The sequence below is a fragment of the Myxine glutinosa genome, chromosome 3 (assembly GCF_964187855.1).
Source record: "Myxine glutinosa chromosome 3, kmMyxGlut1.1, whole genome shotgun sequence".
NCBI classification, from domain to species: Eukaryota; Metazoa; Chordata; class Myxini; order Myxiniformes; family Myxinidae; genus Myxine; species Myxine glutinosa.
The window spans coordinates 133,224,685-133,230,684 of NC_136263.1; positions in this window are offsets into that span (position 1 = coordinate 133,224,685).

Sequence of the window (6,000 nt, forward strand, 5' to 3'; positions counted from 1 at the left end):
CAACTTGCCTTCGTCTCCTGGAAGGCAAATCCAATGGAAGGAAATCTCATTTCCTTTCACAAAGCCCTAAACAAGTGTGTGTCCACCCTCAGGAGAGCCAGGAAACAATATCTCTCTGTTCTCAAGACCGAACTCTCTTGTCTGTCTCCCTCTTCCAAATCCTGGTGGCATCTGGTCAAATCTGTTTCTGGTGTTTGTTCCCCCTCCATCCCCTCCCTCACCTCAAACGGCTACACGGCTGACTCCGCACGTGAAAAAGCTGAATGCCTCAACTCTGTGTTTACCTCTAAATCTTGTGTCCCAAACCCATCCCTCTCTGAACCCACCGTACCCAGTCGTACCCAGCTGCTCCTGGACTCTGTGTCCTTTCCTCCTGACAAGGTGGAAAAGTTTCTGTCAACCCTCGACTCTGATTCTGCAACTGGACCTGACAGCATCAGCCCACGGGTCCTAAAATCCTGTTCTTCCGCTCTTTCACTCCCTCTCTCTGTTCTCTTCACCCTCTCTTTTGCTCAAGGTCATCTGCCATCTGCTTGGAAATCATCCAACATCACCGCTTTGCACAAAAAAGGTGCAAAAACAGATCCTAGCAACTACAGACCAATCAGCCTTCTCCCAATTATCAGCAAAGTCATGGAATCCATCATTGCTTCAGATATGAAATCTTTCCTCTTCTCCAATGGCTTGATCTCTGATCATCAATTTGGTTTCAGACCTGGTCACTCTACTCTGGACATGTGGCTTCTGCTTTCTCAACAATGGATGGAGGTCCTCAATGCCAAACAGGAAATTAGAGCTGTCTCCCTTGACATATCATGTGCCTTTGATACGGTCTGGCACCCCGCTCTGCTCACCAAACTCTCCTCCTTTGGTAGCCATGGAAATCTCCACGCATGGCTGGCGGACTTCCTCTCTAGTCGTAGTCAATGTGTGGCCCTGAATGGGTTTCTCTCATTTCCTCTTCCTGTTCAGGCTGGAGTTCCTCAAGGCAGTGTTCTGGGCCCTGTGCTTTTTCTGGTCTTCATCAATGATCTCTCTGACTCTCTTGAAAATCCTCTCTATCTCTTTGCTGATGACTCTACTCTCTGTCGCTCCATTCCTCATCCCTCAGTTCGGCAGTCTGCAGCCTCCTCACTCTCTGCAGACCTGGCCAAAATCACAGACTGGGCAAACAAGTGGAACATGTCTTTCAATCCTGACAAATCTCACACTCTTACGATGTCTCTCCGAAAAGACCGACTGGACAACCCTCCCACCCACTTTCTGAATAATCCTCTCCAAGAAGTTCTGTCACTCAAGCTTTTGGGTCTCACTATCTGCCATGATCTTTCCTGGGAAAACCACATTTCAAATCTGGCCTCCAAAGCCAGTTGCCGACTGGGCATCCTCCGTCGTGTGAAGTCCTTCCTTGGCACACCTGAGCTCTTCACCACATACAAGGCTTTCATCCGCAGCTCAATGAAATACTGCTCTCCCCTCTGGGCTGGTGCTTCTGCCTCACACCCAGCTCGTCTTCACGCTGTTGAAACCAAAGCGTTCAGAATCATTGGAATCTCGAGCGATGAAACTAACTCCAAGGGCCTTTCACTCACTCACCGCAGGCAGGTTGGTGGTCTTTCCGTCTTCTACCGACTCCTCTCTGGCCTTGCCCCCCCAGCTCTATCTGGGCTCTGTCCCCCAAATATTACTACAGGTCACACAAGATCTGCCTGCAACCCTCTTATGGTTAAACTGCCAAAATCAAGACTCTCTGCTCACCTTCACCCCTTCATTCCTCTTTTCTCCCGCCTCTGGAACAAACTCCCTCACTCTCTTCAATCCCAGTCCACCCTCCAGGTCTTTAAAACAGCTGTTCACCACCATCTCTTATCTTCCCCAATCCAAAACCTTGATCTTTTCTACCCCCGCTAATTTCACCCCAAATCCACTTTTTTGAAATACCAACTTCTGTCCTGGAAGTCCTTGGTGTCCTTGTGTTTTATACTTCACCCGCCCCCCCCCCCCTTCCCATGCCTTCCCCCCAAAGGCCTCTCCCTCCCACACATCTCCCTGCTCTCAAATGTTGTGTTTGTGTGCTTCCCCTTCTCTCCCCATCTTGTCTTCCACTCCCTCTTTTTATATATTTTGTTTGTCTGGTTGATTTGTTTGTGAAATAAATGTTAGCTCTTTCACGAGCCTCGATTCAGCATACAAAAAAAATAAAAAAATAAAAATGGGAAGGTGTAGCGGCTCCCGCTGGGTTTACACAATCACCTTGCACCTACCAAGGACGCGGAGCGATCACCATGCCGGGCTCGTCCAGGACGCCCGGGCAGGCCCACGCGCAACTTGCCAGGCCTCGGCCGGGACGCCCGCTCTCGACTTACCAGGCAGCGTCCGGGACGCCCGGCCACGCCCCCTCTCGCCTTTCCCGGGCAAACGCTCCAGGATAATGTGTGTTTATATATTGCTGCCCGATAACCGGGCTTTTCAAAGTACCCGAGTTGTTTTGTGACAATAAAGAAACTCGGACGAATTCCAGCTTTTTGTCGCGTCCATTCTTCCGATTACGTGGGAGCACAGCTCCTTCATTGGTGACCTACCGACATGGACACGGCAGTTGCCCTTAAACTGCCTACCTTCTGGGAGGCTCACGCGGCGGTTTGGTTCGCCCAGGCGGACTCCCTGTTCGCCCTGCGAGGCATCACGGCCGACGACACCCGCTTCCACCATGAGGTAGCAGCGCTCAGTTCAGCCACCGCGGCCCGCGCCCTGAGCCTCTTCGAGAGCCCGCCAGCCGCTGACAAATACGGCGCGATTAAAAAGCTCCTCCTCGACGCTTTCGCCCTCCCATCGGCGGAACACGCACGGTGCCTGCTCGACCTGCCCGAGCTCGGCGACACGCGCCCGTCCGAGCGAATGGACTACATGCTTTCGCTGCTCAGCGAGCACTCTCCGGCATTCCTGTTCCGGGGGCTGTTCCTCCGTCAGCTGCCTAGCCTGGTACGCCTCGCCCTGGTGAGCACGACGATCACGGATCCCCGCGCCTTCGCCAGGGAAGCCGACAAAATCTCCGCGGCAGGCCAATGCATTGCAGCAGCGACCTGGGGCCCACCGCCGTCTGACGCAACGCCCATTGCGCCCGAGCACCCGGCACGGTCGACGACCGAACGGCCGACGCAATTGGCGGCCGCTATGCCGAGCCGACCACCTCCAGCACGACGACCGGGGCCTCCACCTGACCAAGCGTGGTGTTACTATCATGCCAGGTTCGGACAGAAGGCCCGGACATGCCGACCCCCGTGCACCTTCGGCAGGCCGGGAAACGGCCGGGCCGGCGTTCATTACCAGCCATGAGCGCCGGCCACACAGGCAACTTACTTTTCATCACGGACAAAGCGTCCGGACGGCGCTTCCTGTGCGACACCGGCGCCCAACTGAGCGTCATACCCGCCTCTGATCAGGACAGGCAGTCCGCGGTTTGCGGCCCCTCCTTGGTTGTGGCCAACGGATCGGCCATCTGCACCTTCGGCCCGCGCAACGTCGCCCTCTGCTTCGGCGGCCAACGCTTTACTTGGACGTTTGGAACCGCAAACGTGCCCATGGCTCTGCTAGGCGCCGACTTCCTCTGCGCACACGGACTGCTGGTGGACGTCCAACGGCGTCGCCTCATCAACGCCGAGACCTTCAGCTCCCTGGTATGCACATTGAGCAGCTCCGCTCCGACCGAGCTGGCATGCGCCCTCCCGGCGGCGAACGAGTTTGCTCGCCTGCTCACGGAGTTCCCGGCCCTCACGCGGCCGAAGTTTTCGGCCGTCGCAGTACGACATGGGATCGAGCACCACATACCAACCACGGGCCCACCGGTCTACGCCAGAGCCCGCTGCCTCGACCCAGCCAACTTGCCATGGCCAAAGCCGAGTTCGACGCTTTGGAACACCTCGGCATCGTGCGGCGCTCCGATAGCGCGTGGGCTTCGCCACTACACATCGTCCCAAAGCCAGGGGGCGGCTGGCGCCCATGTGGTGACTACCGCCGCCTTAACGACGCTACCACCCCCGACAGGTATCCGATCCCGCACATCCAAGACTTCTCCGCCCGTCTGGCAGGACGGGTCATTTTTTCAAAAATCGATCTCATACGGGGATATCACCAGGTACCTGTCAGGGTGGCCGACGTCCCTAAAACGGCCGTCATCACGCCATTCGGCTTATTCGAATTCCTACGGATGCCGTTTGGCCTCAAGAACGCGGCTCAGGCGTTCCAGCGCTTGATGGACGGCGTGCTGCGTGACCTGCCGTTCCTCTTCATTTACCTGGACGACATCCTCGTCGCCAGCATGTCCCGGGCCGAGCACCTCCTCCACCTCCGAACACTGTTCGGGCGCCTCAGCGAGCACGGCCTCATCGTCAACCCGGCCAAATGCCACTTCGGCACGATGGCCGTTGATTTTTTGGGCCACCACATCACCAAGAATGGGGCCGTGCCGCTGCCAACCAAGGTCGAGGCCATCACCACGTTTCCGCGTCCCCGCTCCATAAAGGCCCTGCAAGAATTCCTGGGAATGGTGAATTTCTATCACCGCTTCATGCCCCGCGCTGCTCAACTCATGCGGCCCCTCTACGAAGCTCTCCGGGGCAAGCCAGCCAAGCACGACATCGTCTGGTCCACAGCAATGGACGCGGCCTTCCAAAGCTCAAAGCGGGCCCTCGCCGACGCAACACTGCTCGCTCACCCGGTGCTCAACGCTCCCATCGCCCTCACCACGGATGCCTCCGACTACGCGGTGGGTGCCGTACATGAGCAATGGGTGAACGGGGTTTGGCAGCCACTCGCTTTTTTCAGCCGGCAGCTCCGGCCGAACGAGCTCAAATACAGCACGTTTGACTGTGAGCTCCTCGGTCTACACCTGGCCGTTCGCCATTTCCGCCACCTCCTGGAGGACCGACCCTTCACGGCGTTCGTCGACCACAAGCCGTTGGTTTACGCAATGGCCAAGGTCACGGAGCCGTGGTCGGCCCGCCAACAGCGCCACCTCTCCGCCGTGTCGGAGTTTACCACGGACATCCGGCACGTCGCCGGCAAAAACAACACCGTGGCCGACTGTCTTTCTCGGGCCAGCGTGAACGTGGTCCACCTCGGCGTGGACTTCGCGCTTATGGCGGCGGACCAAACCACTGACTCCACAGTGCAAGCCCTCCGGGCGGCGGACACGGGCCTCCGCCTGGCCGACATCCCCTTCGCGGACACTGTCCTGCTCTGCGACGTCTCCCAAGGCCAGCCTCACCCCATCGTGCCCGTTACCTGGCAACGCCGCATCTTCGCCTCCCTCCACGGCCTTTCCCACCCGGGCCGGAAAGCTTTCCAGAAGCTGGTGTCGGCGCGATTCGTCTGGCACGGCCTTCGACGGGACGTCCGCGATTGGACCAGCACCTGCACAGCCTGCCAACAGGCCAAGGTCCACCGACACACCCAGGCCCCGCTGGCACCTTTCACCATGCCCGAACGACGTTTCGACCACGTCAACGTGGATCTGGTGGGCCCCCTCCCCCCATCACGGGGGTTCACACACCTGCTCACCATAGTGGACAGGACCACCAGGTGGCCGGGGGCCGTTCCCCTCGTCTCCACCACCACCGCCGACGTGGCGCAGGCTTTCATCGCCACCTGGGTCGCCCGCTTCGGCGCACCGGCGGACATCTCGTCGGACCGCAGTTCACCTCCGAGCTGTGGGGCGCAGTCGCCCGCAACCTGGGGGTCAAGCTCCACCGTACTACGGCCTACCACCCCCAAGCCAACGGGTTGTGCGAGCGATTCCACCGCTCCATGAAGGCCGCGCTCATGGCCGGCCTTCAAGACGGCGGTTGGGCCGACCGGCTGCCGTGGGTCCTTTTGGGCCTCCGCACGGCCCCCAAGGAGGACCTCCGGGCATCCACCGCCGAGCTTGTCTACGGCCAGGCGCTATGCGTCCCGGGCGAATTCGTGCCCGACGCTACCAGTCCCTGGTCCGCAGCTCACCAG